Source organism: Ranitomeya imitator, chromosome 6, assembly GCF_032444005.1.
Source record: "Ranitomeya imitator isolate aRanImi1 chromosome 6, aRanImi1.pri, whole genome shotgun sequence".
Taxonomy (NCBI): domain Eukaryota; kingdom Metazoa; phylum Chordata; class Amphibia; order Anura; family Dendrobatidae; genus Ranitomeya; species Ranitomeya imitator.
The window spans coordinates 167,686,248-167,698,517 of NC_091287.1; positions in this window are offsets into that span (position 1 = coordinate 167,686,248).

Genomic DNA, 12,270 nt, shown 5'->3' on the forward strand with positions numbered 1-12,270 from the left:
AACATAGGAGTAAAAAATGACCTGCTGTTTTCATAGCAAAATCAGTTTTACTTGGAGTCCCCCCCCCCCCCCCCCCCGCCCCCGAGAAGACAATCCACTTACCGTAAGTTAGTAGTGGACTTAGCAAGCCCCTATAAAACATACCAGATTGTCAGGGGTTTTTTTTTTTTTTTTTTTTTTTTAAGATTTTGTATCTAAATGCAGGCACTTCAGAGCATCCTCAGGAGGGCCAAGGGCTCAGTGAACAGTTCCACCCCCACCAATTTGCAAACTGAAAACTCATTCTGACTGACTCAATCAGCAGCTCCACACGGATCATGTTGGGTTACTGCAGCGACTGTGCACACTCATCACCAACTCCTATCTGCAGTACCAAGCAGAGGAAGCATACAGGAGTCAGTGAAGAGCGCACACCGACACTGGGCATGGCTGGGCTCAGTATCACTGCAAAGGTGGAATCAAAGTCAGGCAACGCTTGCTTGAGAACTGTCAGTCTACTTTTGACAAAGTGCTCAGTATGCAAAATTAAAGGGGCAGAAAAGTGCAGAGCCCTTGTTCACTTAAGGATGCATCGAAGCTCCCTCATTTGCATACAAAAATAAATATTTGGCAATGAAGCCACTAAATTCTATACTACATGTATGATTTTGTATACTAGTTTACGGTGCCAAGTCCCTTTCTCCCAGGTAGAAGTGGTTCAATTAGTGTTTTATGGCGACAAATTGCATTTAAAGTACATAGCAAAACTTTAATAAACCCAATACTTTTGAAACAGACTGTTCTATAGAAACTGAGGTTACCACGGCCTGTGCACCAGAGTTCTAGCAGAATTTCTTACAACTTTTGGTGCACAAATTGCAGCTTTTCAGTTTTATATAGCCATCACTTTTGAAGAAGTTTGGTGAGCTTGGTGAAGGGGTTGTGGCCAATCGCAGTCTGATCTGTTCATTATAATTTACACCAGAAAGTGGCGCAGGTTTTTAGACCAATTTTATGCCAGTTTGTAACTGATGGAGACTTTAGGTCAAGATGTGACAAATAAGTTTGGTGCATCTTACTTCAGAGCCCTTAGCTGCACTTAACACATGCCAGCAGGGGCGCTGTGATAAACGCTTATGTGGCGTGCCCAGGACCTGATCGCAGTACACACGAGTTGCCATGACAAGCAGGGGTCTGCTGAAGACCCCCATTTGTCATCACGGTATTGTGAAAACCAGCCTGTGGCTGGCATTTATAGGAGACTGGTTTTAGCCATATGTAGCAGTGCTATTCTAGGAATAGCACAAGCGATCGCTGCTTCAAGTCTCCTAAGGGGACTAGCATATGAAACTTTTTTACCACATTAAAAATTACCACATTAAAAATTAAGACAGGTGTTAAAATACACATTTTGATATTGCTGCGTTCATAAGAGTAAAATCAATATATAAAGTAAACTAATCTGATTGGTTGTGTTTAAGGTTAGCCTGTCACATTTGTACCAAACCAGAACCAGAACAGCAGTAGGGGGTACATTTCAAAGATTTGGTGAGTAAACTTCTTGTGGAGCCAATGTATGGCCTTGCTGATTAGGTTTATTCATTTCAGACCATTGAGCCTGTTCATTTTAATCAGATGTTACATTGGGAAAATCTGTAAGAAATCTAAAGCCATACGGGTGTCATACACATAAATGGCTGAGAGGACGTCACATCATTACATTACCATGCAGAGAACACACGTGCAACTCTTGGCAGGGAGAATCAGAACAATTTTTTCTATAGGTTTAGTGTGACTCCGGCCTTAGGATAGGAATATTCAGCAACTTTAACCATAACAATGTGAAGCCATGTTGCATGTTCTGACGGTCAGGCTTCATTAGACTTTGCTGGAGTAGAGTTACATTGCAGCTAAATCTTTCATACATTCACTTTATAGCCACAACCATAATAGTTCAGCATGTACCTGCTGGCTAGTGGGGCCTGAATCCATTAGCATTATCAAAGCTCACCGGATTCCCATAAGGGTACAGGTGAGTGGGTATAGGGTGCAAGCACTTGTCTATTTGCACAACACCAAAAATCCATGAAACAGTTTAGTGTGAATTAAGAGCACCAGCACAGCATCTGCAGGTAAAGCTAAACAGCCTACTACACATATACATGTATCTAAAGCAAACCAGTTTCTCACTAACTTCAGTGAGGACACCTCCATACCAGTTACTAGGATGACCAACCTTACCTGCTTACATCCAAAAGCACAACTAACTTTCCACCATTATCCCCTCACCTGCTACACATTTATAAATTACCTCAGTCTTCCTGAACACCAATTAGTTGGCAGATGAGGATAATGGAGTTTACAGACAAGTCTCCACATTCAGGTTTTTGGTGCAGTTTTTAAAGCCAAAACTGGGAGTGGATTAAAAAAAGAGATCCGTCTCCATCTTTTCCTTACAGGTGACTTCAGTTTATGATCCTCTCCTGACTTTGGCTTCAAAATCTGCGTCACAAAATCTGAATGTGGGACCACACTTTGTTACTATGGTTCCATCCGGAGTATTTGGTGAGGTTTTGATGTTGTAGATGGTCTCCAGCACATCTACACCTATTAGGAAAATTAGGATATTTGCATATTTGAGTGCGTTTTACACGTGTTTTAAACGCTGCAGTTTTTGTTTATTTTTGGTGTTTCATGTTTTAAATAAAGCTGCTTTGTTTTTGATGCTTCCTGGTATTTGGCTTTAACAGAACTTTTTTGAAATAGTTATGTGTGTTTCCACAGCAGAAATGTACTAATAACAGATGTGCGTTTTTTTTACCTGTCGATTTTCCGCATGTAAAGCAATTCTATGGGGGAAATCTGCACTTGAACTCAGTGTACTTGAAAGAGAGGTTGTGGATTTGAAACACACACCTCAGGTCAGTTTATACTGTGCAGAGAAAAAAAAACCCACATAGTGGGCATGAGATTTCTATAAATCCAATCCACTTTGCTGTAACTGTTAGGCCGGCTTCACACTTGCGAGTTTTACGGACGTAAGAGCGCAGAAACTACGTCCGTAAAACTCGCAAAAAATATGGCACAATTATTCTCTATGCCCCTGCTCCTATCTGCCGTATTTTACTGATCAGTATTATACGGCTTTCTACGGCCGTACAAAATCGCAGCATGCTGCGTTTGTCACCGTACTGCGCAAGAAGTACGCCAATGAAAGTCTATGGAAGCGTGAAAAATACGGATTACACACGGACAAGCAGTGTGACTTGCGAGAAATACGCAGCGCTGTTAGAGAGAAAAGCCGGCAATTCAGTGCGGTGTACAGTAAAATCACACTGACAGCTTCCAGTCCAATAGGTAGAATAAATGTGTACACATAGAATAGGTATATATATATATATATATATATATATATATATGTCAGTGAGACACATATATGTATATATATTAATATTTTTTCCAGCGCTATACAGCTTGAAAGCCGGTAATTCAATTGCCGACTTTTTCTTTCTCCTTCCTAAAACCCGACATGATTTGAGACATGGTTTACATACAGTAAACCATGTCTTCTCTCCATTTTTTTTGCAGAACAATTTTCTCCGCCAGAGTAGTAAAGCCAGTGACTGAGGGCAGATATTAATAGCCTGGAGAGAGTCCACGGTTATTGGCCCCCCCTGGCTAAAAACACCTGCCCCCAGCCACCCCAGAAAAGGCACATCTGGAAGATGCGCCTATTCTGGCACTTGGCCACTCTCTTCCCATTCCCGTGTAGCGGTGGGATATGGGGTAATGAAGGGTTAATGCCACCTTGCTATTGTAAGGTGACATTAACCCAAATTAATAATGGAGAGGCGTCAATTATGACACCTATCCATTATTAATCCAATTGTAGTAAAGGGTTAAATAAAACACAAACACATTATTTAAAATTATTTTAATGAAATAAAAACAATGGTTGTTGGAGTATTTTATTCTACGCCCAATCCAGTCACTGAAGACCCTCGTTCTGTAAGTAAAAAAACATAATAAACCAACAATATCCTTACCCTCCGCAGATCTGTAACGTCCAACGATGTAAATCCATCTGAAGGGGTTAAAATATTTTGCAGCCACGAGCTTTGCTAATGCAATGATGCTCATGGCTGCAAAAACCCCAGAAAATGAAGGTAAAGTAGGTCAATGACCTATATTTAGCTTCATTTGCGGTGAGGCGCCCTCTGCTGGCTGTTTCTAGATCGTGGGAACTTTCCTAGAAAGCTCCCAGGCTCGAGTTCATAAGAGGCGCCCTCTGCTGGTTGTCCTCATATGAACTCGAGCCTGGGAGCTTTCTAGGAAAGTTCCCACGATCTAGAAACATCCAGCAGAGGGCGCCTCACCGCAAATGAAGCTAAATATAGGTCATTGACCTACTTTACCTACATTTCCCAGGGTTTTGCAGACATGAGCAATGTTGCATTAGCAAAGCTCGTGGCTGCAAAATATTTTAACCCCTTCAGATGGATTTACATCGTTGGACGTTACAGATCTGCGGAGGGTAAGGATATTGTTGGTTTATTATGTTTTTTTACTTACAGAACGAGGGTCTTCAGTGACTGGATTGGGCGTAGAATAAAATACTCCAACAACCATTGTTTTTATTTCATTAAAATAATTTTAAATAATGTGTTTGTGTTTTATTTAACCCTTTACTACAATTGGATTAATAATGGATAGGTGTCATAATTGACGCCTCTCCATTATTAATTTGGGTTAATGTCACCTTACAATAGCAAGGTGGCATTAACCCTTCATTACCCCATATCCCACCGCTACACGGGAATGGGAAGAGAGTGGCCCAGTGCCAGAATAGGCGCATCTTCCAGATGTGCCTTTTCTGGGGTGGCTGGGGGCAGGTGTTTTTAGCCGGGGGGCGGGGGCAATAACCGTGGACCCTCTCCAGGCTATTAATATCTGCCCTCAGTCACTGGCTTTACTACTCTGGCGGAGAAAATTGTGTGGGAGCCCACGCCAATTTTTTCCGCCATTTAACCCTTTAATTTAGTAGATAGAACGGCCAAATTTTGCAGATACACATTACTGACATTAGTAGTGTGGAATCTGCAAAAAAAATGGAGAGAAGACATGGTTTACTGTATGTAAACCATGTCTCAAATCATGTCGGGTTTTAGGAAGGAGAAAGAAAAAGCCGGTAATTGAATTACCGGCTTTCAAGCTGTATAGCGCTGGAAAAAATATTAATATATATACATATATGTGTCTACTGACATATATATATATATATATATATATATATATAGACAGTATATATATATTTTTTTTTCTTTTTGGGACACATGGATCACTTCTATAGCGGTATGTCGGTTTTGCAAGCCTGCGAGAAAACCACGCAGTACGGATGCCATACGGATGACATACGGAGGATGCCATGCGCAAAAAACGCTGACACACCCTGCCTACGGAGGAGCTACGGACCACTATTTTCGGGACTTTTCAGCGTATTACGGCCGTAATATACGGACCGTATTGTTTTACGCTGTGTGTGACGCCGGCCTTAGGCTGCCATCACACTATCAGTATTTGGTCAGTATTTTACATCAGTATTTGTAAGCCAAAACCAGGAGTGGAACAAACAGAGGAAAAGTATAATAGAAACATATGCACCACTTTATCATATTTATCACCCACTCCTGGTTTTGGCTTACAAATACAGATGTAAAATACTGACCAAATACTGCTAGTGTGATGGCGGCCTCAGGCTGTAAAGCCATGTTTTGATGCAGCCAAAAAAGCACAGCATCGAAAACTCCCCAACAACTCATTGTGGGAACACAGCCTGAGGCCCCTATTCATCATTTGTGTCTTGTGGAATTTAATGTTTTTTATTGCACCAACATTTTCAAAATGGCACAAGTGGGTGGGTGAGTTTTTTAAAAACCTCAAAAACGTTCTTTTTTTCTTGTCTAACTTTTTTTGCACTTTTTCAAAGAAAGCCACGTAATCCTTTTAAAAGTCCCAAAAATAAAATGATACTGATCTTTCACTCTATTAGGGTTTTGGAGTACAACTGTACAAACATTTTTTTTCACATTTCTAAAAGTCACAAGTGATGAATTATGCAAAAATAAGTAGATTAAAAAAATCCATTCCCACAATGTCAAACAAAAAAACAAAACACAAATAATGTTTACTTAAAAAAAAGAAACGCACAAATAAAATAAAAAGTGCAATAAAATAATGAATAACATAAATGTCACTTGGGCCTCATTCAGACATCCATGATTTTTCTCATGTGAGCATTGTTCATTAACATTTTGGATCTGGGTTTCATCAGTGTTTGGTCCATGGGTCAGTTTTTTACCATCAGTATTTCAACAGTCATTTTCCCATGAAAAAAAAAATAAAAATTGCAAGCCTTCTCCTGGTCATTACAGTGTTGATCAATGTCAGCACACTAAGGCCGGCGTCACACTTGCGAGTTTTACGGACGTAAGAGCGCAGAATCTACGTCCGTAAAACTCGCAAAAAATACGGCACAATTATTCTCTATGCCCCTGCTCCTATTTGCCGTATTTTACTGATCAGTATTATACGGCTTTCTACGGCCGTACAAAATCGCAGCATGCTGCGTTTGTCACCGTACTGCGCAAGAAATACGCCAATGAAAGTCTATGGAAGGCCGGCGTCACACTTGCGAGTTTTACGGACGTAAGAGCGCAGAATCTACGTCCGTAAAACTCGCAAAAAATACGGCACAATTATTCTCTATGCCCCTGCTCCTATTTGCCGTATTTTACTGATCAGTATTATACGGCTTTCTACGGCCGTACAAAATCGCAGCATGCTGCGTTTGTCACCGTACTGCGCAAGAAATACGCCAATGAAAGTCTATGGAAGCGTGAAAAATACGGATTACACACGGACAAGCAGTGTGACTTGCGAGAAATACGCAGTGCTGTTAGAGAGAAAAGCCGGCAATTCAGTGCGGTGTACAGTAAAATCACACTGACAGCTTACAGTCCAATAGGTAGAATAAATGTGTACACATAGAATAGGTATATATATATATATATATATATATATGTCAGTGAGACACATATATGTATATATATTAATATTTATTCCAGCGCTATACAGCTTGAAAGCCGGTAATTCAATTACCGGCTTTTTCTTTCTCCTTCCTAAAACCCGACATGATTTGAGACATGGTTTACATACAGTAAACCATGTCTTCTCTCCATTTTTTTTGCAGATTCCACACTACTAATGTCAGTAGTGTGTATCTGCAAAATTTGGCCGTTCTAGCTCTTAAAATAAAGGGTTAAATGGCGGAAAAAATTGGCGTGGGCTCCCGCGCAATTTTCTCCGCCAGAGTAGTAAAGCCAGTGACTGAGGGCAGATATTAATAGCCTGGAGAGGGTCCACGGTTATTGGCCCCCCCCTGGCTAAAAATATCTGCCCCCAGCCACCCCAGAAAAGGCACATCTGGAAGATGCGCCTATTCTGGCACTTGGCCACTCTCTTCCCATTCCCGTGTAGCGGTGGGATATGGGGTAATGAAGGGTTAATGCCACCTTGCTATTGTAAGGTGACATTAAGCCTAATTAATAATGGAGAGGCGTCAATTATGACACCTATCCATTATTAATCCAATTGTAGTGAAGGGTTAAATAAAACACAAACACATTATTTAAAATTATTTTAATGAAATAAAAACAATGGTTGTTGCAGTATTTTATTCAACGCCCAATCCAGTCACTGAAGACCCTCGTTCTGTGAGTAAAAAAACATAATAAACCAACAATATACTTACCCTCCGCAGATCTGTAACGTCCAACGATGTAAATCCTTCTGAAGGGGTTAAAACATTTTGCAGCAAGGAGCTGTGCTAATGCAGGCTGCTCCTCGCCAGGCCAGGGAGCTTTCTAGGTAATTTCCCACGATCTATGAACAGCCAGCAGAGGGCGCCTCACCGCAAATGAAGCTAAATATAGATCATTGATCTATTTTTAGCCTCATTCCCTGGGGTTTTGCAGCGAGGAGCAGCCTGCATTAGCACAGCTCCTTGCTGCAAAATGTTTTAACCCCTTCAGAAGGATTTACATCGTTGGACGTTACAGATCTGCGGAGGGTAAGTATATTGTTGGTTTATTATGTTTTTTTACTCACAGAACGAGGGTCTTCAGTGACTGGATTGGGCGTTGAATAAAATACTGCAACAACCATTGTTTTTATTTCATTAAAATAATTTTAAATAATGTGTTTGTGTTTTATTTAACCCTTCACTACAATAGGATTAATAATGGATAGGTTTCACAATTGACGCCTCTCCATTATTAATTAGGCTTAATGTCACCTTACAATAGCAAGGTGGCATTAACCCTTCATTACCCCATATCCCACCGCTACACGGGAATGGGAAGAGAGTGGCCAAGTGCCAGAATAGGCGCATCTTCCAGATGTGCCTTTTCTGGGGTGGCTGGGGGCAGATATTTTTAGCCAGGGGGGGGCCAATAACCGTGGACCCTCTCCAGGCTATTAATATCTGCCCTCAGTCACTGGCTTTACTACTCTGGCGGAGAAAATTGCGCGGGAGCCCACGCCAATTTTTTCCGCCATTTAACCCTTTATTTTAAGAGCTAGAACGGCCAAATTTTGCAGATACACACTACTGACATTAGTAGTGTGGAATCTGCAAAAAAAATGGAGAGAAGACATGGTTTACTGTATGTAAACCATGTCTCAAATCATGTCGGGTTTTAGGAAGGAGAAAGAAAAAGCCGGTAATTGAATTACCGGCTTTCAAGCTGTATAGCGCTGGAATAAATATTAATATATATACATATATGTGTCTCACTGACATATATATATATATACCTATTCTGTGTGTACACATTTATTCTACCTATTCTACTGTAAGCTGTCAGTGTGATTTTACTGTACACCGCACTGAATTACCGGCTTTTCTCTCTAATATATGTGTCTACTGACATATATATATATATATATATATATATATATATATATATATATATATATAAATAGACAGTATATATATATTTTCTTTTCTTTTTGGGACACATGGATCACTTCTATAGCGGTATGTTGGTTTTGCTAGCCTGCGAGAAAACCACGCAGTACGGATGCCATACGGATTACATACGGAGGATGCCATGCGCAAAAAACGCTGACACACCCTGCCTACGGAGGAGCTACGGACCACTATTTTCGGGACATTTCAGCGTATTACGGCCGTAATATACGGACCGTATTTTCATACGCTGAGTGTGAAGCCGGCCTAAAGCTGTCTGTGTAAATCAGACGTCTGAATTAGGCTTTAGGATAAGTTTGCAACAGATTTTATTAAAAAAATCATCTAATTTTCATCTGTATTGTCATCCATATGCCATTTGTTTTTATAAATCAGTACTTAAAATTTACAAGACCAAATTCAATTTCCTATATTAAGATTTCAATGTATCCATAAAAAATGGTAAATTGGATGCTATAGTCAAGTCTCATCTGAAATAAGGAAAAAAAACAACAACTAGTGCATGCTATAATTTTTTTCACCATAAAACATGGTTATCTGAACAGTCCAATTGAATCAGATTGGTCTGAGTTAGGCTACGTTCACATTTGCGTCTTGCGACGCAGTGTCGCCGACGCAACGCACGACGCATTAGGAACGCACAATAAAACGCAGCGTTCTCGACGCATGCGTTGAACGCATGCGTCGAAAAACGCAGCGTTCTTGTTGCGTTTTTGTTGCGTTTTTGTGAAAAATGCAGCGTTTTTCGACGCATGCGTTGTCAAACAATGATGTCATTTTCCACCCAATAGCATGACGAAAAGCCTTATCTAGTGTCTAGACACTAGATAAAGACCACCAATGGATAGAAGAGGGTGGGTATAATGGAATTTTAGTATATATACCCCGGCATAGATAAATTCCTCCCATTTTGCGTGTTTTCAGCATCAAGATGGAGCGTCCCATGGAGAGTATCTACCTCAATATGGAGCTGGATTTTGCCATTGCTATTGCTTACGCTAGTGCAGCGCCCCAGAGACCTGGTCGTTGCAGTATGGCGTTCTGCCGCTAAGGGGAGCAGCGGTACGTCTGATGGCACTAAGGAGTTCTCCTGACCAGGTATCACCAGAACACATTACACTTCACACTCCGGCCACTAGGGGGAGAAAAAGGCTTTATTTATTGGGCCACTCCTCACACTGGTAAAACTAGGGGCTGGGGAGGAAGTTAGTCAGAAGCTGACTGGTTTGGAACCAGGCAACATCCCGTGGCAGGGGGTGTTGCAGGGAGAAGGCACAGGGGGGTCCCTGTCAGGCGTGGGAACCTGGCAGGTGCCTAGCGAACAGAACAGAACGTGACGGAACCGCGCCTGCACACCCTGCGGCGGTATCCTAAGAAAGAGACATGAAGGGAAGGATATTGTGGAACCGTGTAAACGAGATCAAGCACAAAGGAGAGCCAGTAAGAGTCGTGCCGAGAGAGAGAAAGGCAACATCTTACTGAGGCGCTTAGTCGGTGGCCGGAACACCGTAGGAGTAACTGACTTCAGGCCTTACTTCAAACTCAGCTGGACAGTCAGTCATAGGTTGGCTGTCTACCTTCTACACCTACGAAGACATAGGAGGCAACATTGGGAGAGGGGCGTCTCTAGGGTCCCGGAAGACCTCCAAGCCTTCCGGTCATACGGGTGGCGTCCTAGCCATAACATACCTGGGGGACGTTAGAAACTAGTAACATCTGGAACCAAAGAACGAGAGCGAGAGCTGAAGAGAACGAACGAACGAGAACAGCAGTTGTGAGGGCTATTCCGAATGCTCAGCAGGATAGGACTACAACACACAGGCGCTAGCGGTAGGCAACTATTTCCATCTGTGAAGGAAACTCTGGATGTGCCCATCGGACCGGCCGGTCTCTGATAGCCCTGTTAAACGTACTCTGGATAGAGGATCTTGAAGCCTTCAGTAAAGAGGTAAAGAGACTGCAACCTTGTGTCCTCATTATTGACTGTACCTCATACCATCACCATCCACCTTACTGGGAAGCCCTGGGGACATAATTCACCTGTGGGAAGGTATACCATCCAGCTGCCATTCCATCACCCCAGTGGACCCCATAGCAGCGTCGGTCACCCTGACCGAACACCACAGGTGGTGTCACGAACCCCTGACGGACTGCAATACTACTTGCATTGGACGCCCCTTAGCAGGGTCGCGGACCGGGTCTAACCACCGTGACAGCCTCAGAACTGAACCAGAGAAGCCCGGTACCGAAACGCGTGACCCTGTGTCTGGGGGCGATCCACTATCGCCTTTCATGAACAAAGGAAAAGAGATAAACAATGGAGAAGGAGTCCTCGGCGCTTTTGGCTACACCCTATAGTGGAAGTCCGAGAAAGTCGTGGAGCCTACCATTGTTTGTTTGGCGAGATAAATGACAACCTGGAAAAATATTTTGAGTATACCAGGATGTCTCAAAACAGCTTCCGCTATCTGCTGCGTCTGGTGGAAGGAGACATTACCAGGCTAAACACGCAGCTCCGGAGATCAATTTCCGCCGAGGAACGTCTGCTGGTGACTCTACGGTACGTAATGTAGCTATTTGAAGGACTTTATATGTTCTGCCCTTTTTTTAAATAACCTTTTTTTTGGGGGGGGGGGGAGGGGGAGGAGGGATGGAAAATGTAATTTTATTTTATAACAATGTACTTTAATTAAATTTATTTATTTTTCTTCTTGTCAGTTTCCTGGCAACCGGAGAGACCTTGAGATCCCTGCATTTCCAGTTTCGAATTGGAGTCTCCCCACTTTCAGGTATTATTGCCGACACATGCCGCGCATTGTGGGGCAATCTCCGTGAGGAATTTTTACCAATCCCAACTACAGCGTTATGGGAGGCCAACGCCCCAAAATTTGACCAACTGTGTTCTTTCCCTAACTGTATTGGAGCAGTGGATGGGAAGCACATTAGGATTACAAAGCCTGCAAGAAGTGGATCTCTTTTTTTCAATTACAAAAAATACTTTTCCACCGTGCTCATGGCAATTGCTGGTGCGGACTGCAGGTTTCTCGCCGTGGACATTGGAGCGTTTGGCCGTGCAAATGATTCACGGACATTTAAGGAGTCTGATATGGGCCGAAGATTATATGAGAACAATTTTAATTTCCCCCAGCCACGACCTCTTCCCAACACCGAAGGCCCGGCCATGCCATTTGTTGTGGTTGGTGACGAGGCTTTTCAAATGTGTGCCAACCTACTGAAACCGT